We start from the raw sequence: 23544 nt of genomic DNA on the forward strand, positions 1-23544 counted from the left end.
TGTCAACTGGGACATTCCAGTTTCCTCCCAGTACATCCCAGTTCCCTACCAGTGCAGCCCAGTACATCCCAGTTCCCTCCCAGTCCGTCCCAATCCCCTCCCAGTACATCCCAGTTCCCTGCCAGTATGTCCCAGTACATCCCAGTTCCCTCCCAGTACATACCAGTTCCCTCCCACTACATCCCAGTTCCCTGCCAGTTCCCTCCCACTACATCCCAGTACATCCCAGTTCCCTCCCAGTACATACCAGTTCCCTCCCAGTACATCCCAGTTCCCACCCAGTACATCCTACTACATACCAGTTCCCTCCCAGTTCACTCCCAGTACATCCCAGTACTTCACAGTTCCCTCCCAGTACATCCCAGTACGTCCCAGTTCCCCTCAGTACATAACACTTCCCTCCCAGTACACCCCAGTACATCCCAGTTCCCTCCCAGTATGTCCCACTACATCCCAGTTCCCTCCCAGTCCATCCCAGTTCCCTCCCACTAAATCCCAATTCCCAACACTTTCCACCCAGTACATCCCAGTTCCCTCCCAGTACATCCCAGTTCCCTCCCAGTACATCCCAGTACTTCACAGTTCCCTCCCAGTTCACTCCCAGTACATCCCAGTTCCCTCTAAGTACATCCCAATACTTTCATAGTTCCCTCCCAGCACGTCCCAGTACGTCCCAGTTCCCCTCAGTACATAACACTTCCCTCCCAGTACATACCAGTACATCCCAGTGTCCTCACAGTACATCCCAGTTCCCTCCCAGTACATCCCAGTTCCCTCCCAGTTCACTCCCAGTACACAACAGTTACCTCCCAGTACATCCCAGTAGATCCTGGTACATCCCAAATCCCTGCCAGTTCCACCCGGTACAACCCAGTACAAGCCTGTACATCCTAGTTCCTCCACAGTACATCCCAGGGCATCCCCGCACATTGTAGTGCCTCCCAGTACATCCCAGTTCCCAACCAGTGCAGCCCAGATCCCTCCCAGTCTGTCCCAGTACGTCCCAGTACATCCCAGTTCCCTCACAGTACATCCCAGTTCCCTCACAGTTCACACACAGTTCACTCCCAGTTCCATTCCAGTACAGCCCAGTATATGCCACTTTCCTCCAAGTAAATCCCAGTTCCCTCCCACTACATCCAAGTTCCCTCCCACTTCCCTCTAAGTACATCCCAGTACTTCACAGTTCACTCCCAGTACATCCCAGTTCCCCCTCGGTACATAACAGTTCCCTCCCAGTACACCCCAGTACATCCCAGTTCCCTCCCAGTCCATCCCAGTTCCCTCCCACTAAATCCCAATTCCCAACACTTTCCACCCAGTCCATCCCAGTTCCCTCCCAGTACATACCAGTTCCCTCTAAGTACATCCCAGTACTTCACAGTTCCCTCCCAGTTCACTCCCAGTTCCCTCCCAGTACATCCCAGTTCCCTCTAAGTACATCCCAATACTTCATAGTTCCCTCCCAGCACGTCCCAGTACGTCCCAGTTCCCCTCAGTACATAACACTTCCCTCCCAGTACATACCAGTACATCCCAGTGTCCTCACAGTACGTCCCAGTTCCCTCACAGTACATCCCAGTTCCCTCCCAGTTCACTCCCAGTACACAACAGTTACCTCCCAGTACATCCCAGTACATCCCAGTAGATCCTGGTACATCCCAAATCCCTGCCAGTTCCACCCGGTACAACCCAGTACAAGCCTGTACATCCTAGTTCCTCCACAGTACATCCCAGGGCATCCCCGCACATTGTAGTGCCTCCCAGTACATCCCAGTTCCCTCCCAGTACTGGGAGGGACCTGGGATGTACTGGGAGGGAACTGGGACGTACTGGGAGGGAACTGGGACGTACGGGGATGTAATGGGACGGAACTGGGATGTATTGGGAGGCACTGGGAAAGAAGTGGTAGTGAACCGGGAGGGAATTGGGATGTAAGGGGATGAACTGGTAGGAAACTGGGATGTACTGGCATGGAACGGGGATGTATTGGGATGTACAGGAACGGAACTGGAATGTACGGCGATGTATTGGCATGTACTGGCAGCAAGCTGGATTTACTGGGATGTACTGGGAGGAAACTGGGATATACTGGGAGGAAACTGGGATATACTGGGAGGAAACTGGGAGGGAAGTGGGTGTCAACTGGGACATTCCAGTTTCCTCCCAGTACATCCCAGTTCCCTACCAGTGCAGCCCAGTACATCCCAGATCCCTCCCAGTCCCTCCCAGTACATCCCAGTTCCCTCACAGTATATCCCAGTTCCCTCCCAGTTCACACACAATTCACTCCCAGTTCCATTCCAGTACATCCCAGTACATGCCAGTTGCCTCCCAGTTTCCTCTAAGTACATCCCAGTACTTCAAAGTTCCCTCCCAGTACATCCCAGTTCCCTCTAAATACATCCCAGTACTTCACAGTTCACTCCCACTACATCCCAGTACATCCCAGTTCCCCCTTGGTACATAACACTTCCCTCCCAATACATCCAAGTTCCCTCCCAGTACATCCCAATCCCCTCCCAGTACATCCCAGTTCCCTGCCAGTATGTCCCCAGTACATCCCAGTTCGCTCGCAGTACATAGCAGTTCCCTCCCAGTACATCCCAGTTCCCTCCCAGTTCCCTCCCAGTACATACCAGTTCCCTCCTAGTACATCCCAGTACATCCTGGTACATCCCAGTTCCCACCCAGTACATCCTACTACATACCAGTTCCCTCCCAGTTCACTCCCAGTACATCCCAGTACTTCACAGTTCCCTCCCAGTACATCCCAGTACGTCCCAGTTCCCCTCAGTACATAACACTTCCCTCCCAGTACATAACAGTACATCCCAGTGTCCTCACAGTACGTCCCAGTTCCCTCACAGTACATCCCAGTTCCCTACCAGTTCCTTCCCAGTACAAAACAGTTACCTCCCAGTACATCCCAGTACATCCTAGTAGATCCTGGTACATCCCAAATCCCTGCCAGTTCCACCCGGTACAACCCAGTACAAGCCTGTACATCCTAGTTCCTCCACGGTACATCCCAGGGCATCCCCGCACATTGTAGTGCCTCCCAGTACATCCCAGTTCCCTCCCAGTACTGGGAGGGACCTGGGATGTACTGGGAGGGAGCTGGGATGTACTGGGATGTAATGGGACGGAACTGGGATGTATTGGGAGGCACTGGGAAAGAAGTGGTAGTGAACCGGGAGGGAATTGGGATGTAAGGGGATGAACTGGTAGGAAACTGGGATGTACTGGAATGTACGGCGATGTATTGGCATGTACTGGGAGCGAGCTGGGATTTACTGGGATGTACTGGGAGGAAACTGGGATATACTGGGAGGAAACGGGGATATACTGGGAGGAAACTGGGAGGAAAGTGGGTGTCAACTGAGACATTCCAGTTTCCTCCCAGTACATCCCAGTTCCCTACCAGTGCAGCCCAGTACATCCCAGATCCCTCCCAGTCCTTCCCAGTACATCCCAGTTCCCTCACAGTACATCCCAGTTCCCTCCCAGTTCACACACAGTTCACTCCCAGTTCCATTCCAGTACATCCCAGTACATACCTGTTGCCTCCCAGTTTCCTCTAAGTACATCCCAGTACTTCAAAGTTCCCTCCCAGTACATCCCAGATCCATCTAAGTACATCCCAGTACTTCACAGTTCACTCCCACTACATCCCAGTACGTCCCAGTTCCCCCTTGGTACATAACACTTCCCTCCCAATACATCCAAGTTCCCTCCCAGTACATCCCAATCCCCTCCCAGTACATCCCAGTTCCCTGCCAGTATGTCCCAGTACATCCCAGTTCCCTCCCAGTTCCCTCCCAGTACATCCCAGTTCCCTCCCAGTACATCCCAGTTCCCTCCCAGTTCCCTCCCATTACATCCCAGTTCCCTCCCACTACATCCCAGTTCCCTCCCACTACATCCCAGTTCCCTCCCACTACATCCCAGTTCCCTCCCACTACATCCTGGTACATCCCAGTTCCCACCCAGTACATCCTACTACATACCAGTTCCCTCCCAGTTCACTCCCAGTACATCCCAGTACTTCACAGTTCCCTCCCAGTACATCCCAGTACGCACCAGTTCCCCTCAGTACATAACACTTCCCTCCCAGTACATAACAGGACATCCCAGTGTCCTCACAGTACATCCCAGTTCCCTACCAGTACGTCCCAGTTCCCTCCCAGTTCACTCCCAGTACATAACATTTACCTCCCAGTACATCCCAGTACATCCCAGTAGATCCTGGTACATCCCAAATCCCTGCTAGTTCCACCCGGTACAACCCAGTACAAGCCTGTACATCCTAGTTCCTCCACAGTACATCCCAGGGCATCCCCGCACATTGTAGTGCCTCCCAGTACATCCCAGTTCCCTCCCAGTACTGGGAGGGACCTGGGATGTACTGGGAGGGACCTGGGATGTACTGGGATGTAATGGGACGGAACTGGGATGTATTTGGAGGCAATGGGAAAGAAGTGGTAGCGAACCGGGAGGGAATTGGGATGTACGGGGATGAACTGGTAGGAAACTGGGATGTACTGGCATGGAACGGGGATGTATTGGGATGTACAGGAACAGAACTGGAATGTACTGCGATGTACTGGGAGCAAACTGGGATTTACTGGGATGTACTGGGAGCAAACTGGGATATACTGGGAGGATACTGGGAGGATACTGGGAGGAAACTGGGAGGAAACTGGGAGGAAACTGGGAGGAAAGTGGGTGTCAACTGGGACATTCCAGTTTCCTCCCAGTACATCCCAGTTCCCTACCACTACATCCCAGTCCGTCCCAATTCCCTCCCAGTGCATCCCAGTTCCCTCCCAGTTCCCTCCCAGTACATCCTACTACATACCAGTTCCCTCCCAGTTCACTCCCAGTACACAACAGTTCCCTCCCAGTACGTCCCAGTTCCCTCCCAGTACATCCCAGTACATCCCAGTTCCGTCCCTGTTTCCGACCAGTGCGTCCTAGTTCCCTCTTATTCCATTCCAGTTCCCTCCAGTACATCTCAGTTCTCTCCCATTTCCCTCCAAGTACATCCCAGTTCCCTCCCAGTTCACTCCCAGTACACAACAGTTACCTCCCAGTACATCCCAGTACATCCCAGTAGATCCTGGTACATCCCAAATCCCTGCCAGTTCCACCCGGTACAACCCAGTACAAGCCTGTACATCCTAGTTCCTCCACAGTACATCCCAGGGCATCCCCGCACATTGTAGTGCCTCCCAGTACATCCCAGTTCCCTCCCAGTACTGGGAGGGACCTGGGATGTACTGGGAGGGAACTGGGACGTACTGGGAGGGAACTGGGACGTACTGGGATGTAATGGGACGGAACTGGGATGTATTGGGAGGCACTGGGAAAGAAGTGGTAGTGAACCGGGAGGGAATTGGGATGTACGGGGATGAACTGGTAGGAAACTGGGATGTACTGGCATGGAACGGGGATGTATTGGGATGTACAGGAACAGAACTGGAATGTACAGCGATGTATTGGCATGTACTGGCAGCGAGCTGGGATTTACTGGGATGTACTGGGAGGAAACTGGGATATACTGGGAGGAAACTGGGATATACTGGGAGGAAACTGGGATATACTGGGAGGCATTGGGAGGGAAGTGGGTGTCAACTGGGACATTCCAGTTTCCTCCCAGTACATCCCAGTTCCCTACCAGTGCAGCCCAGTACATCCCAGTTCCATCCTAGTCCGTCCCAATCCCCTCCCAGTACATCCCAGTTCCCTGCCAGTATGTCCCAGTACATCCCAGTTCCCTCCCAGTACATCCCAGTTCCCTACCAGTTCCCTCCCACTACATCCCAGTTCCCTCCCACTACATCCCAGTTCCCTCCCACTACATCCCAGTTCCCTCCCACTACATCCCAGTTCCCACCCAGTACATCCTACTACATACCAGTTCCCTCCCAGTTCACTCCCAGTACATCCCCGTACGTCCCAGTTCCCCTCAGTACATAACACTTCCCTCCCAGTACATACCAGTACATCCCAGTGTCCTCACGGTACGTCCCAGTTCCCTCACAGTACATCCCAGTTCCCTACCAGTACATCCCAGTTCCCTCCCTGTTCCTTCCCAGTACATAACAGTTACCTCCCAGTACATCCCAGTAGATCCTGGTACATCCCAAATCCCTGCCAGTTCCACCCGGTACAACCCAGTACAAGCCTGTACATCCTAGTTCCTCCACAGTACATCCCAGGGCATCCCCGCACATTGTAGTGCCTCCCAGTACATCCCAGTTCCCTCCCAGTACTGGGAGGGAACTGGGATGTACTGGGAGGGAACTGGGACGTACTGGGAGGGACCTGGGATGTACTGGGATGTAATGGGACGGAACTGGGATGTAATGGGACGGAACTGGGAAAGAAGTGGTAGTGAACCGGGAGGGAATTGGGATTTACGGGGATGAACTGGTAGGGAACTGGGATGTACTGGCATGGAACGGGGATGTATTGGGATGTACAGGAACGGAACTGGAATGTACTGCGATGTACTGGGAGCAAACTGGGATTTACTGGGATGTACTGGGAGGAAACTGGGATATACTGGGAGGCACTGGGAGGGAAGTGGGTGTCAACTGGGACATTCCAGTTTCCTCCCAGTACATCCCAGTTCCCTACCAGTGCAGCCCAGTACATCCCAGATCCCTCCCAGTCCCTCCCAGTTCCCTCCCAGTCCGTCCCAGTACATCCCAGTTCCCTCACAGTACATCCCAGTTCCCTCACAGTACATCCCAGTTCCCTCACAGTTCACACACAGTTCACTCCCAGTTCCATTCCAGTACAGCCCAGTACATGCCACTTTCCTCCAAGTAAACCCCAGTTCCCTCCCACTACATCCAAGTTCCCTCCCACTTCCCTCTAAGTACATCCCAGTACTTCACAGTTCACTCCCAGTACATCCCAGTTCCCCCTCGGTACATAACAGTTCCCTCCCAGTACACCCCAGTACATCCCAGTTCCCTCCCAGTATGTCCCACTACATCCCAGTTCCCTCCCAGTCCATCCCAGTTCCCTCCCAGTAAATCCCAATTCCCAACACTTTCCACCCAGTACATCTCAGTTCCCTCCCAGTACATCCCAGTACTTCACAGTTCCCTCCCAGTTCACTCCAAGTTCCCTCCCAGTACATCCCAGTTCCCTCTAAGTACATCCCAATACTTCATAGTTCCCTCCCAGCACGTCCCAGTACGTCCCAGTTCCCCTCAGTACATAACACTTCCCTCCCAGTACATACCAGTACATCCCAGTGTCCTCACAGTACATCCCAGTTCCCTCCCAGTACATCCCAGTTCTCTCCCAGTTCACTCCCAGTACACAACAGTTACCTCCCAGTACATCCCAGTAGATCCTGGTACATCCCAAATCCCTGCCAGTTCCACCCGGTACAACCCAGTACAAGCCTGTACATCCTAGTTCCTCCACAGTACATCCCAGGGCATCCCCGCACATTGTAGTGCCTCCCAGTACATCCCAGGTCCCTCCCAGTACTGGGAGAGAACTGGGAGGAAACTGGGAGAGAACTGGGAGGAAACTGGGATTTACTGGGAGGAAACTGGGATTTACTGGGAGGAAACTGGGATTTACTGGGAGGAAACTGGGAGGGAAGTGGGTGTCAACTGGGACATTCCAGTGTCCTCCCAGTACATCCCAGTTCCCTACCAGTGCAGCCCAGTACATCCCAGATCCCTCCCAGTTCCCTCACAGTACATCCCAGTTCCATCCCAGTTCACACACAGTTCACTCCCAGTTCCATTCCCGTACGTCCCACTACATCCCAGTTGCCTCCCAGTTTCCTCTAAGTACATCCCAGTACTTCAAAGTTCCCTCCCAGTACATCCCAGTTCCCTCTAAGTACATCCCAGTACTTCACAGTTCACTCCCACTACATCCCAGTACGTCCCAGTTCCCCCTTGGTACATAACACTTCCCTCCCAATACATCCAAGTTCCCTCCCAGTACATCCCAATCCCCTCCCAGTACATCCCAGTTCCCTGCCAATATGTCCCCAGTACGTCCCAGTTCCCTGCCAGTATGTCCCCAGTACATCCCAGTTCCCTCCCGGTACATCCCAGTTCCCTCCCGGTACATCCCAGTTCCCTCCCGGTACATCCCAGTTCCCTCCCGGTACATCCCAGTTCCCTCCCGGTACATCCCAGTTCCCTCCCGGTACATCCCAGTTCCCTCCCGGTACATCCCAGTTCCCTCCCGGTACATACCAGTTCCCTCCCGGTACATACCAGTTCCCTCCCGGTACATCCTACTACATACCAGTTCCCTCCCAGTTCACTCCCAGTACATCCCAGTACTTCACAGTTCCCTCCCAGTACATAACACTTCCCTCCCAGTACATACCAGTTCCCACCCAGTACATCCTACTACATACCAGTTCCCTCCCAGTTCACTCCCAGTACATCCCAGTACTTCACAGTTCCCTCCCAGTACATCCCAGTACGTCCCAGTTCCCCTCAGTACATAACACTTCCCTCCCAGTACACCCCAGTACATCCCAGTTCCCTCCCAGTATGTCCCACTACATCCCAGTTCCCTCCCAGTCCATCCCAGTTCCCTCCCACTAAATCCCAATTCCCAACACTTTCCACCCAGTACATCCCAGTTCCCTCCCAGTACATACCAGTTCCCTCCCAGTACATCCCAGTTCCCTCCCAGTACATCCCAGTACTTCACAGTTCCCTCCCAGTTCACTCCCAGTACATCCCAGTTCCCTCTAAGTACATCCCAATACTTCATAGTTCCCTCCCAGCACGTCCCAGTACGTCCCAGTTCCCCTCAGTACATAACACTTCCCTCCCAGTACATACCAGTACATCCCAGTGTCCTCACAGTACATCCCAGTTCCCTCACAGTACATCCCAGTTCCCTCCCAGTTCACTCCCAGTACACAACAGTTACCTCCCAGTACATCCCAGTACATCCCAGTAGATCCTGGTACATCCCAAATCCCTGCCAGTTCCACCCGGTACAACCCAGTACAAGCCTGTACATCCTAGTTCCTCCACAGTACATCCCAGGGCATCCCCGCACATTGTAGTGCCTCCCAGTACATCCCAGTTCCCTCCCAGTACTGGGAGGGACCTGGGATGTACTGGGAGGGAACTGGGACGTACTGGGAGGGAACTGGGATGTACGGGGATGTAATGGGACGGAACTGGGATGTATTGGGAGGCACTGGGAAAGAAGTGGTAGTGAACCGGGAGGGAATTGGGATGTAAGGGGATGAACTGGTAGGGAACTGGGATGTACTGGCATGGAACGGGGATGTATTGGGATGTACAGGAACGGAACTGGAATGTACGGCGATGTATTGGCATGTACTGGCAGCAAGCTGGATTTACTGGGATGTACTGGGAGGAAACTGGGATATACTGGGAGGAAACTGGGATATACTGGGAGGAAACTGGGATATACTGGGAGGAAACTGGGATATACTGGGAGGAAACTGGGATATACTGGGAGGAAACTGGGAGGGAAGTGGGTGTCAACTGGGACATTCCAGTTTCCTCCCAGTACATCCCAGTTCCCTACCAGTGCAGCCCAGTACATCCCAGATCCCTCCCAGTCCCTCACAGTACATCCCAGTTCCCTCCCAGTAAATCCCAATTCCCAACACTTTCCACCCAGTACATCCCAGTTCCCTCCCAGTACATCCCAGTTCCCTCTAAGTACATCCCAGTACTTCACAGTTCCCTCCCAGCACATCCCAGTACGTCCCAGTTCCCCTCAGTACATAACACTTCCCTCCCAGTACATCCCAGTAGATCCTGGTACATCCCAAATCCCTGCTAGTTCCACCCGGTACAACCCAGTACAAGCCTGTACACCCTACTTCCTCCACGGTACATCCCAGGACATCCCAGCACATTGTAGTTCCCTCCCAGTACGCCCCAGTTCCCTCCCAGTACATCCCATTACATTCCAGTGCCCTCCCAGTACATCCCAGTACATCCCAGTTCCCTCCCAGTACATCCCAGTTCCCTCCCAGTACATCCCAGTACTTCACAGTTCCCTCCCAGCACATCCCAGTACGTCCCAGTTACCCTCAGTACATAACACTTCCCTCCCAGTACATACGAGTACATCCCAGTTCCCTACCAGTTCCTTCCCAGTACATAACAGTTACCTCCCAGTACATCCCAGTACATCCTGGTACATCCCAAATTCCTGCCAGTTCCACCCGGTACAACCCAGTACAAGCCTGTACATCCTAGTTCCTCCACAGTACATCCCAGGACATCCCAGGACATTGTAGAGCCTCCCAGTACGTCCCAGTTCCCTCCCAATACAACCCAGTAGATCCTGGTACGTCCCCGTTCCCCGCACTGTACGTCCCCGTTCCCCGCACTGTACTGGGAGGACAACCGAGCCTGCGCAGCGATTTACATACGGAACGAGCAAGTTTGTACCAATCAGCAGACAGGACAATAATGAATATGTATGAATACGTAAAACATTGATCTACAAATTGTAGAGGAAAGGTGCGTGAGGTACGCACGCCAGGAGGAGCGATCCCCCGTGCATCCGGCACCGTGAATATAGAATGCCTGCTCTTTAATACTAAATTGGTGTTGAGGAGTCGTTTCCGATTTTAACGCGTTTTTCGGTAACAGTTTTGGCACCCCAGGTGGGAACCTGCTTTTGAATCTCGACGGATCCGTGGGATCGTGGGACCTGCAGCCGGCCCCGAGGAATTCTCCGGGAGAGCTTCCGATCCCCGGGCCAGAGAATTCTGAGCAAGATCCCCTGGATTGAGGTAAACAAGGCATTCTTTGAAGAAGAAACTTAGGTAGAATAATACGTGGGGTTAGTTTCCCACATAGGATAGGATAGCGGGTTTGAGTCCCACAGGCCTGCCCGTAAGGCGCGGCGAAAGCCACGCAGGGTCGGGGCCAAGAGGTGCCTCGGTTGGTAAGTCTCTGCTAGGCGAAAGCCTGTGGAGCGGGACCCGAGGGTAGGGGAGTCTTCAACAGGGGGTTGAAGTCTCCAGGGGTATCTAGCAGGGGGCTACAGATCCCAGTGGCAGATTTCCAGTGAGACCTCTAACGGGGGTTGGAGTCCCTCTGACTAGTATTTGTGATAGTGCACTATCACAACTACTAGTCGACTGGGAGACGGGAGCATTACTGAGTAGGAAACCTATCCCACAGAGAACACCTTTGCGATGTATTTTGAAGCACTGGAAAGACGTCGGGGGCGGTGACCCACTAACTCGGAAACCATTAATTGAATATTGCAATCATTGGTGGCCAACGTATCAATTGGAAGGTGGGCACAAATGGCCAGAACACGAGACATTGCAATATCGTACCATCTTGCAATTAATGTTGTTTTGTAAAAAGGGAAGGCAAACGGGAAGAAGTGGCATATGTTGATTTGTTCTTTACACCGTGGAATCATCCCGAGCAGCAGAAACAGCGTGAGGTATGTCCACAAGATTCTACGGCAATGTTTCTGAAAAGAGGAAAACGTGGTGAGAACTTGAAAGAGTGTTGCTCTACTTGTGATACTGGATACTTCGCTTGATGAAACTGACAAGAAAATAGTATGGAATACAGCCAGAAGGCAGGTGCAGGGAGCACATGCTAACAGGAATTTACAGAGAACAATGAATAAGAATTTTCCATCTACAAATCCCGAGTGGGACCCTAATCAGCCAGGACCCAGGGGAATGTTGACTAGATGTCAGAGAGAGATTTTATTTGGAGTAAGACAAGCAATGCCAAAAGCAATAAATTGGTCAAAATTTATGAAGTGAGACAAGAATTAAGTGAGTCCCCTTCAGCCTTTATGGAAAGACTGAAGGTGACCACCAGAAAATATACTCATTTGAACCCAGAAAAACCAGAAAAAGCAATTCAGCTGGTCTCTATATTCATAAGACAATCAGCCCCAGATGGGGGCGGGGGGAGAGAAAACAACCTTCAGAAACTAGAACAACCTGAATCCAGAGATCTGGGTTAAATGCTTGAAGTAGCTTGGCATGAAGGAGACCAGGGGAATCAACCCTAGCTGAACACCTGGTTACACTGAAGCTACGGAATGAAGAAATAGAATTTTTGGTAGATACGGGAGCCACTTATTTGGTATTGAATACACGTGAAGAGAAATTTGATCATAAATCAGTAGATGTTGCTAGCGCAACAGGGCAAAGAAAAATTAGCCCCTCTCAGAGCCATTAAAGTTTAAATTGGAGAAGCAATGGGCAACTCACCAGTTTCTGCATATGCCTGAATGTCCACTGCCTCTGTTATGACGAGATCTATTAGGTCAATTAGATGCTCAAGTAACTTTTAAAGATGGAGAGATTAAATCACTAATACCAGAATCAAAAGCCACAGAGGCGAGAGCGTTTATGTTACAGGATTCCTCCAGGGAGGAACGGGTTCCCGAGGAAGTGGAAAACGTAGTAATTCCTTTGGTTTGAGCGAGCGGAGCTCCGGAGCGATCTAAGTGGGCAGAGCCGGTAAAAGTAACCTTAAAGCTTGGAGCCAAGCCCGTAAGACAAAAACAATACCCTATTAAGCGAGAGGCTCGAAAAGGATTACAGAAGTTAATTATAAAATTTTTCAGAATATGAGCTTTTAGTGGAATGTGAATCAGAATATAGTACTCCTGTGTCGCCAGTAAAGAAATCTAGAGGCAAAGAGTATTAGCTAGTTCACGATTTAAGGGCTATAAATCAGGTGGTCCAAGATATACATCCGGTAGTAGCTAATCCATACACTTTACTGACCTCTTTTAAAGGAGGAGCATAAATGGTTTACTGTACTAGATTTGAAGGACGCCTTCTTTTGCATACCTCCAGGCATAAAAAGTCAAAGCCTATTTGCTTTGCAATGGGAAAGCCCCACCACAGAATGAAAGACACAGCTACCATGGACCGTACTTCCACAAGGATTTAAAAATAGTCCTACGATACTTGAGACTCAGCTGGCAAAAAAAAATTAGAGATATAGAAAAAACAGAACCCAGGGAGAGGCATCTTGTTACAGAATGCGGATGACATTCTGATAGCGGCACAAAGTAAAGAAAAATGTTTTGAAATTTTTAAATTTTCTGGGCCAAGAAAGATGCGGAGTTTCCAGAAACAAAACCCAAATAGGAAAAGAAGCAGCCATTTATTTAGGATTTGAAATCTCAAAGACAAAGACAATTAGAAAGTGAAAAGAAAGAAACTATTTGTCAAATTCCCGAACCTAGCAGCCCGAAGGAACTGAGAGCTTTTCTGAAAACAATGAAATAGCATCAGCTCTGGATTCTGAACTATAGACTGTATGTAAAACCATTATTTGAGGCATTGAAAGACTCAAAAGGATAAATATTTAACCTGGACGCCCGGATGCCAAACGGCATTCAAAGAACTGAAAAGAGCCTCGATGATGGCCCCTGCATTAGGCCTACCTGATTTCGCTAAACCTTTTCAGTTGTTTGTCCACGAAAGACAACATTTAGCCCTTGGAGTGCTGACACAGCGACTGGGAACCTGGAAGAGACCTGTGGGCTACTTCTCCAAACAACCTGACCACGCGAGTAAAAGATGGCCTAGGTGTTTACGGGCAGTAGCAACAACAGCGCTGCCGATCCGGGAAGCCCCAAAGTTAACAATGGGACAGAAGATGACAGTATATGTCCCGCACATAGCGGTGACTGTTTTAGAACAAAAGGGGGGTCGTTGGCTATCCCTTAGCAGAATGTTGAAATATCAAGTTGTTCTGTTAGAACAAGACAATGTGGAATCGAAGACTACTGCTATACTGAATCCTGCTATGTTTTTAACAACAGAAAACCTTACGGACAATTTAGAACACGATCGCTTGCTAACTATTGAACAAGTCTATTCCAGCAGACCAGACCTGACACACAAACCTCTGGGAAAATCCTGATCTGGAGTTGTTTACAGATGGAAGAAGCTCTGGGCGAGAAGAGAAGCGAATGGCCGGATATGCTGTCGTTATCGCCGCCGAGGGAACGGAGTCAGGGGTGCTGCCTGCAAACACCTCAGCACAGAAAGCAGTATTGGTAGCATTGAAGCGAGCTCTGCGAATGGCAGAAGGACAAAGGATAAATATCTAGACTGATTCCAAACGTGCATTTGGTGTGATCCACGATCATGGAGCTATTGGGAAGGAGAAAGGACTGCCATCAGCCCAAGAATCATCAATACAGCATAAAGAAGAAATTCTCCAACTTCCGGAAGACGTGCAGAAACCAAAAGAAGTGGCGGTAAAGCGTTGCAAAGCTCATCAATTTGGCCAGACGGCTGTAAACATAAGCAAACGACTGACCGATAAAGCTGCAAAGAGGACTGCAGAGCAAGGTATCCTTGCACTAGTACCAGTAAAACAGATCAGAATTCCAAAGTTGAAACCGAGATATAATAAATTGGATGAGCAATTAGCAGAACAATTGGAAGCATCACAAAACACAGAGAGATGGTAGGTAACACCAGAAAAACAAGTAATAACAACAACCACCCCACAAGTTATGACAGAACTTGCAAAAGAAAACCATGAGCAAACACATTAGGCTGTAGGCGCTACGGTTTTGAGTTTAAAAACATCTGTAGCGTGTGTAGGCACGACAAGAATAGTTAAACCCATAGTAGCTAAGTGTCCAATCTGTCCTAGAAATAATCCCCTGAACCAAAGGAAACAACCTTTAGGAGTAACAAAACAAAAAATTCTCCCGGAAATTATTAGCAAATTAAGTTCTCTGAGTTACCCAGACAAAATAGATAGAGCAGTATTTGTCAGTGCTGATTGACAAATTTTCTAGATGGCCAGCAGCTTTCTCGTGCTGCACCGACAAAGCTAGAGTAGTAGTTAAGACGTTGCTGAAGGAAATAATACCAAGATTTAGAGTGCCAACGGGAATGTCCTCTGATAGAGCACCACATTTTTTTGCAGAGGTACTTCAACAAATTAATAAAATTTTGGGTAGAGAATGGGACCTGCATACACCCTGGAGACCACAATCAAGTGAAAAATTTCAGAACATGAAGCAAACACTAAACTGACATAGTGGAATATTATTGATCTAGGATGGAAGTATTGAGAAAATTATTATTTCAGAACTTCCAAACAGGGGAAATGTAACCAAAGTGATGAAATCAACCAGAGACGGTGTTCCATTACGGGAACATGGAGCGTACCAATCAGCGTATCTGTCGATCTGCATTTTAGTCCGTAGGCGATCATTAATGCGAACAGAACAACAGACAACGTGCTTCTGTCAGAAAAGGATGAAAAAACGCTGTTTCGCTTAGCGGACTGAGAAAACTAGCCAAGACTGCCAAGAGTAAGAGCCGAGAAGCTAAAAGGTAATTCCGGCAGGGGGAGATCGCGACCACCGACTCACAGACCACCACCGACCCAAGTAACAGAAGAGAACAACGGAAGAGGACAACCGAGCCTGCGCAGCGATTTACATACGGAACGAGCAAGTTTGTACCAATCAGCAGACAGGACAATAATGAATATGTATGAATACGTAAAACATTGATCTACAAATTGTACGGGAAAGGTGCGTGAGGTACGCACGCCAGGAGGAGCGATCCCCCGTGCATCCGGCGCCGCGAATAAAGAATGCCTGCTCTTTAATACTAAATTGGTGTTGAGGAGTCGTTTCCGATTTTAACGCGTTTTTCGGTAACACAGGGAGTCAGATCAAGAGAGCCAGAGAACAACAAAACACCGACAGGCTACAGGACAGAGCAGGAGGAATAAAAAAAAAAAAACGGAGCCAGAGCCAGGCAGAGAGAGGCGGAGAAAGAAAAAGGAGCCACAGGCTACAGGACAGAGAGAGGGAGGACTGAAAAGACGGGGAGGCAGGGAGACACTCAGAGCGAGATGGAGAAAGAAGGTGCGGGGGGGGGGCGCAAAAAAAAAAAAGTAAATTTTGCAGCAGGTAAGGAAAGAGAGGGGGCCGGGGGAGAGACAGGGAGGGCCCAGGACGCACAAGAGAGGCAACGGGGCCCCAGTGGCCCAGGACTCACCGCGACTCTCGCTCTCAGCGCTGCTGGCACAATTTAGCCGTTCAGATGCTTCTTTCCCCTCCTCTCCTCCCTGCCTCTTCTGCAGCTCCAGACTCTAGGCCGTCCTCCACCTGAAGAGAATACGTGGGTGTCTTACAGCTCTTACCAGATGAGGCTTCCTAGGCACGTAGCCTAGCTCGCTCGTGCTGGAGCTGGGGGCAGGCGCACGGGGCAAGGGGGGCCAGGGGAGGCTGAGGGGGAGCTCTGGTGAGCTGGGGAGTCGGCCATCTTCTGCACCCAGAAGCTGCAGGGGGAAAAGGTCATCATCCTCCTCCTCCTTTCCCTCTTCCCTTCTATCAGCTCCCGGGTAACTCCTAGGGCTGCCCTCACCCGCTCGCCTTTAGCATACCAGAAGCCTGCCTCGGCGGGTCATTTGAAGCTTCCCATCCCACCAGCCCCAGTAGTACAGGCACACAAGGAGATACCCCTGCACCCACCAAAGGGGCTCGCTCACCTCGCCGGCAGCCCTAGGCCTCACCCGACACAGGGAATCGTGTCCGACACACCACCACGCTGCAGCAAGAGCAGAGGAGGCCTTTCCTTACCAGGAAGCAGCAACGAGCACGGCGGCATCACCTCGCAGGCACTGCAGCATCGCAGGGCTGTTACCTGCGGAGAGAGCAATGGGGATCACAGGGACGCCACCGCGCGTGCGCGGCTCCCGGGCTCAGTACCCAATTCTGGTCGCTGGGCAGCAGCATTATCTGAATTACTCTTCTCGATTAATACCATCCAGAAACCGTAACTTGGCTGCATCCACAGAGCTTCTATTCCTCTGCACCTTTCCCCCTCGCAGCCCCAGCAGCGCCATTCATTGCCTCTGCACCAAACAGCAAAGTGTCTCGAGGGAGGAGAAGCAGCACAGCAAACCTGGGGAACAAGGTTGGGTTCCCACCCCCGCAGAATAAGCCCCAGGAACTGCTTGTAGGCATGTGGCATCAGGGTTGTGATCGGGTTTTGGTTTGGTTTTCTTTTTTTTTCCCCCGCCTTCTTTACATAATGTAATAATTGGGGTTGCTTTTCCAAACTACTGAGTTCTGTGGGGATTTTTTGTGCTTTTGCCCTACAAAAAATGGTCATTTTCACTTTCGGTTTTGTGCATGAGAATGGTTGGTGGGTGCTTTTAGGTTGTTGTTCCTTCCCCCCACCCCCTTTTTTTTTTTCCTTTCCAGCCGCACAAATCCAGCTGGAGTTGGCTTTCCCAGAAGCCCCAAGTTGTTTTCTTTCCACCAGAATTCTTCCTGTATTTTCACCCCTCATTGCAGGCCCAGAGTCAAGGGGTTTGAGGTATTTTTGTGCCCAGGCAGCAGCTCCTAGGCTGCATAAGCAGCCCCACAGGGGGAAGTCCCCGTTTGAGGGAATCGGCCCCAAATTGGGATGGGAAAGTGAAGAGAAGGAGAAAAAACCCTGAATAACCTGAAAAAGAACACCTACTCCAGCCCACCAAGCACCGGTCACCTTGCCTGACTCACCTCCAGGGCCCACATCACGCTCGGCTCATCGCTTAGCACCCTCAGATCACAAAAAAAAAAAAAAAGAGTAAAACCCATAATGGAGCCCTATAGCCATCAGTCACATCTTCCCTCCAGTACTACACAGACTCACCTTCTTACAGCGCTCCCCTGGGCTCTCCTCCGTTGCCCTGCACGACTCATCCATCTGCACCTGGAAAAACAGTGTTACTGAACAAGTCACCTGGAGGCACAGCAACAGCTTAACCATTCCACAGCTCCTGCGCCCACGTAGGAATACCATCTAGAGCCCAACTACAGCCTGCCGTTAAAGGAAATGCATTAAATCAAACGTTAAGCCCTCGCACATACAAGCCGGAACAGCAAAAACACGGCACGCTCGCGCACCCAGGGCGCAGCCCGACGGAGGTCCACGCGCACCTCGCCGGTTTGATGCGGAGCCACCCAGCATCCCTGCGAGCACAGCTGCAGGCGCAACAGCAGTTTCACCTACACCCATCTCGGCGCGCAGCGCTTCTGAAGCTTTAAGCTGAAAGCCCTACCTTGACGCTTGGCCACACTAGAAGCGAGCCGTAGCTAGGACTCCACAGAAACACAGCAACACAAATTGCACACCCACAGCGGCGACAGCCTTGCAACTACTTAGACCAGGAACAACAGAGGAAAGTAAAACGGCTTCATCACCCGCACAGGAAAAGCGGCAGACGGAGGCAAAGGGTCAGCATTCATAGCCCTTACAGAACACAGGCGTTCTCTCTCCTTCCATTCCTAAACCCATCCCTTAGGTCTAAATATCGCAGCCCTGCTGTGGCAATAGCGAGAGCGGGGAACGAGAGCCCTGCCGCCGGCCGTTTGTGCGGCAGGACACAAAAACAGAGGGACATGTTTTGCCACACACAACCCTGAATCTCCTGAAAAGTTATGTTTACCAAAAATAGGCATTTGGAACATATTGCCAAAAACAAAACATTCGGCAATAAAACTTTTATGTGTTTGACACCCGCACATTTTTTGGGAACTTGCTATTTGCTTCCTGGTTTTGCTGGTCTTCCCTCAGAAGTTCTACCTGCAGCCAAGTTATTCCCACCCGCCCGACCGGTTCAAGCATTCACCTTCCTGGTATTACCAGCACATTGAGACACAGGCGAGGAACTTAACTGCTCTTCTAAAACTATCCAAATGACAATTACAGCCCTGAAAGAGGAGTGGAAGAGAAGAACAGGAGAGATCAGGCAGCAAAAATGCTCTGCAGGCTGCTGCCAGCCAACACTGCACTCTTTTGTTAAAGCCACCCCGCCCCCCCAAATGCAAACAAAAAACCCCCCATGACTTCATGAAGTGCGTGGGTTTTTTTTCTTTTCAGTAGTCCTTTTGGAGCTCATCCCTGTCTCAGCATCTTGTCTTGTCAGAGCATGAAGTGCAGATGATCTGTATCCCGATGACATTTGCATGGGATGAATACATTTTCAGAAATAGACCCGATCCGTGAGACTCCTGTCACCTTTGTGGTTTTAATAATCGTAACTCAATTTTATCGACTGACACACTTGTGAGAAAACTAATTAACTTGAAACGTAGCCTCTCCTCGGGGAAAAAATGTGTTAGACACCAAATGAAACCGATTCAGAGCTCCAAACCACGATGGAGCCGATAGAGCTGTTGTGACTTAGTTTGTATGTTTAATTAATTGGTTAATAACTCTTCTAAGCAGCGCAGAATGAAGAGCTGGACCCAAAGAGGGTGCGCTGCGCTGGATCCAAAAAGCACCCTTCCTCCAGAGACCCGCCTCAGGTGGCGAGTTCGCTCTGGTGCATGCCGGCCTCCCGAACTTCGGGGTCCGATGTGACCGGACCCCCACCTCCGGGGAGGGTCCTCGTACCCTGCCCAACCCTTGCTTTCCCCTGCAGCCCCCGATGCCCCCACGCCACCCCCACAAGCAGCCAAACCGGCTTCTGCTTTTGGCCCCCAAACCAGCTCACTTTGGGACCGGTTCTGAGCCAAAAAGCCCAGCTGCTGAGCCTGTTCTCAAGTCCCAAAAGCGCAGCACTTGACCTCTGCTCCTCAGCCCAAAACCACACCACTTAGTCCCCTCGCTCAGGCCCTCAAAACGCACGACTCGATCTGTTTCAGGGCCCCGGCGTCAGCCACAGGAGCCTGCTCTCAAGGCCCAGGAACAGAAGAGCTGTGCTCTCCACGCTCAGGGACCAAACCAGCTGAGCCTGGCTGCGTCCCGGCCCCCTCCGCAGTCCCCACGGGCAACGCTCAGGGCCGCGGAGAGCGCAGCCACCCCGCAGCCCTGCACCCCCACGGCCCACGCGGGCACTGTCGGGGAGGCCTTGGGAACTGAACTGCGCGGGCCCGGCCCCGCACCCCGGCCCCGCACCCCAGCACCGGCCCGGCAGCGCTTTCTTCCTGCTCTCGCAGGCCTCGTTTCCCCGGCAGCGCCGGGCCCGCACCCCAACCCCACAGGGGGCCGGGCCCGGCCCGCCTCCAGCAAACCGCGGCGGCAGCAGCCGGGGTCCCTGCCTGCCTCGCGGGCAAGGGGGGACCCGCCCGGCACCGCAGGAGCCCCCGCCGGGGTCGCCGCCGCCGCCGCCCGACCCCGACGAGGAGCAGTCGAGAGCCGGGTGGGGCTGCCCCTACTCCCCGGGGACGGGCACGGGCTCGGCCCCAAAACCCAACCACCGACCCACGACAGCGCTCGGCCCGGGGCCGCTGCTGCCCGCACCCCGCCGCCCCCCCGGGGGCTCCGCGGACCGGGAGACCCCACAGCCCAAACCCGCCGACCCACAGCGCGCCCGGCCATGCGGCTCCTCACCTGCTCTGGCGCGGCTCCGGCTGCCCCACGGCCCGGCACGGAGCCGAACCCGGCCACCGGACCATCCGCCAACCCCCCCAACCCCCGGACGCTCCGGGACGGTTCTCGTCCCTTTTCGCTCTGACGCCTCGAGCCGAGCCGGCCCCGCTCCTCCGAGCTACCGGCGGTGCCCGCTCTGCTGCTCGGGGCCGGGCCCTGTTCTCGCCCGGACGCGAGAAGCCGCTCCGGGGTCTTCTCGGTGCGTCCAGCCCCGTGCCGTGCCGGAGCGGGGAGAGCCGGGTACGAGCGCGGAGCCCTGGGGCAGGGGTTGCCCCAGTGCCGCCGACGGTGTGTGGGGGGGTGTCGTCGTCCCCCGCCCCACGCGGGGGGCGCACACACGGTACACCCGCGGGCAGGGGCATCCCCGGGGAGCCGTGCGGCCGGGCTGCGCCGTAGGAGGGGAAGGTGATGTTGGTTTCCCATTTTCCCCGCAAACTGATCCTCCCCCCCGGCCCCCCTTTCCCGCGCGTTACAGCCCGCGAAAAAGCTTTTAACAACCCGATCGACAACACTCCCTTTATCCCTCTTCCAGCAGCAGCAGCAGCAGCAGCGAGAGATTAAGGCAACTGCAGCAGAGGGGAGGAAGGCAAGGAGAGCCTTTTCAAGCAAGGGCAGGACAAAATGCACGGCGTGGACAGGCACAGGAGAGGCTGCATTATCTGGAAAGCACAACGCCTGCCCAAGGGCAGAAAATAAGGAACGAATTGTTTCCAAGGAGCTGCAGCAGACGAATCACCTTTTTCTTTATTGCACTCCTGCCCTTTGTTATCCAAAGCGATAGGCTTCACCACCGGGCAGAAAATAGCTGCCTAGATTTACACGGACAACCAGAAACAATCAAGCCACCCAGCAAGAAGTTCGCAGCAGAGGTATAACCCATCAGCAGCTAAAACATTTGTTACGCAGGCACAACTAGGCACTAAACAAAGGCTTTCCAACTCTGGAGGTCTAGAACAGGTAGACATTAGCACAGAAGCACAAGGGGCTCCGTCACACTGCACAAATCTCCCCGTGCCTACACACGCACACGTTCAGAAGTTAGTTATCAGAAAACGCCCGACTCAGCCATTTGCCACAGTCACGAGACTCACGACATGACACACGAGGTGGGCTCAGAGTTTTAAGGCAAGAAATACCTCCCCCACCCCCCACCAGAGATCTTTCAGGCTCCAGACCTGCCATCTCCCCGCACCAAACGTAACCGGCCAAAGGCTTTCAGGTGACCCAAAACACAGTACACAAAAAATAACCGGGGAGAGCCCTACATTGTGGAAAAGCGAACGATGCCCGACCGGGGCTTCTCTGCGGGGCCCGGCCCCCGCCCCGCCCCCGGCCCGACCCGCACGGAGATACCCCCCGGCCCGCGCCAGGCCTCACCTCACACGGAGACCCACCCGCTGCCCGAACTCACCCACCAGCGCTCTCCGGCCCCCGGACACGGCCGCGCTGCTCTCTCAGGCGGCTGCCGCAGGCGAGGCTCGGGCACCGCCAGGCCTCCAGGCGTCCCGAGGGGCTGCCGGCCACCGCAGGGGATGGCTGCCGGCGGCCGGACCGCCGCGGCGCTCCCCGCCCAGCTCCGAGCAGGCTCCGCCGGCCGCGGGCTTCCCACGCCGGGCCGCAGAGGGGCCCCGGCACCGCACAGGGACGCCTCGCGACCCGGCCGCCACACGCACCGGCCCTTCGGCCTCCACACGCACCGCTCCCGCCCCCGCTCCGACGCGCCGCGCACGCGCCACCGGAAGCCCGAGCCCCGCGGGGCGGCCCTTAAAGGGCGGCCGGAAGGAGCGGCCCCCACCGGCCCCGCCCCCGCGCCGGACCGCCCCCGCGCCCAGCCGGTGAGCGCCAGCGCCCCCTGCTGGCCGGGCCGCGCTCAGCTCGCGAGGGCGCCGAGGGCCGGGCGGGGCGGGGCGGGACGCCCCGGCTCGGGGCCAGCGCCTTCTCGGGGCGAGCGGGAAACCCCTGCGGGCCCCGGTCACGGCCGGGCAGAGCCGCGCGCCCTCCGAGAGCTGCTGAACGGGGCTGCCGCTCGTGACACATACCGAGCCGTCTGCGACGGGAGCGGGCAGAGGAGGAAGAGGCCGGCGGCCGCGGGGCCTGGCCGCAGGCGGGGGGGGGGGGGCTGGGGCCCGGGGGGCCGCCCTGCTGGGTCACTGCCCTGCGCCGCACCGCGCTGGGGGCTGGGGCCCGACCGGCGCCGGGCGACCGGGGGCAGCCACTAGCAGGGGGCCTGAGCTTAGCCACGGCCTGCAAAACACCCCGAAGCGTGAGACGCTGCAAGGCCAAGGTGGTCCTTGGCAATGGGGGCGCCTGGGCTCGGCCTCCGCCTTACCTGTCCTGGGTCTGCGTGGCGTTCCAGGGGAATGGTGTTTTCCTTGTGCGGAAGGTGGGCTGGCCGGTCGGCCGTGCCCCGGCCGTTACCGATCCTGCCAAAGGCGCTCGCACGCTCTGGCCCATTACTGCTGCGGTACCGCGCCGTAGCAGAAAGGTGTTGTGTTTTCTCACAAAAAGCCTCCTATGGTCAGTTGAAGAAATAACCTCCTTCCGTGGCACTGACTCTTCGTACAGTCCATAGCCGGCTTTCGGCTTTTGTCTTTACAGCATTCAGTTTGCTTTCTGCCTAGCTTTCTACCTGCTGTGAAACATTTGGATGGTTTTTTCTTGTTGGTTTTTTTTCCCCCTACTTGCTCCACAACTCCCACACCAACCACCCAGCGCGGCTCGCCTTTCAGCCCCCAGACCGAGGAGCCTTGCCCTGGGACGGCCCTTACATGTCAGCAGAGTTGTTCCAGCTCTCACCCTGTCCCTACCCAGCTGAGGACGTCTGTGTCCGTGGGAGACACCCAGACACTCCCCCTGCAGCGTGGCAGCCCCCTGCCCCGTCAGTGAAAACTGCGGCAATATCGGCTAAGTTTAAAAGCGTCGGCAGGAGGTGCAGAATACGTAAATAAAGCGGCGGTTGGCTGCCGGGTATGGGTGCGATATAAATACCTTTTGTTTACAGGCCTTCGTGCCTATTCAGCGTTGAACGGCACCGCAGCCCACCCACCCCGGGGCTCACGGGGCTCGGAGAAGGGTCTCTCCAAGGGCACAACCTAAGGCAGCGCAGGAAGCCCAGCTGCCACGCTCCCAGTCGCTACGGG

At 53.8% G+C, this 23544-nt stretch overlaps 1 long non-coding RNA gene across 6 annotated transcripts in view; it reads right to left on the minus strand.

Moving 5' to 3' along the window:
* Positions 1-17695, minus strand: part of LOC142051170 (uncharacterized) — a 391438-nt gene extending 373743 nt beyond the window's left edge. For 5 of the 6 annotated variants that reach the window (XR_012658334.1, XR_012658331.1, XR_012658333.1 and 2 more), the window contains exons 1-3: positions 17681-17695; positions 16621-16684; positions 16037-16146 (exon numbers count right to left, since the gene is read on the minus strand). This is a non-coding gene — a long non-coding RNA (uncharacterized LOC142051170). Of the gene's footprint in view, positions 1-16036; positions 16147-16529; positions 16549-16620; positions 16685-17680 lie in introns of those variants that run through there. The other variant, XR_012658332.1, reaches the window with a different exon arrangement.
* Positions 17696-23544: the final 5849 nt, after the last annotated feature.

Source organism: Phalacrocorax aristotelis, unplaced genomic scaffold, assembly GCF_949628215.1.
Source record: "Phalacrocorax aristotelis unplaced genomic scaffold, bGulAri2.1 scaffold_62, whole genome shotgun sequence".
NCBI lineage: Eukaryota > Metazoa > Chordata > Aves > Suliformes > Phalacrocoracidae > Phalacrocorax > Phalacrocorax aristotelis.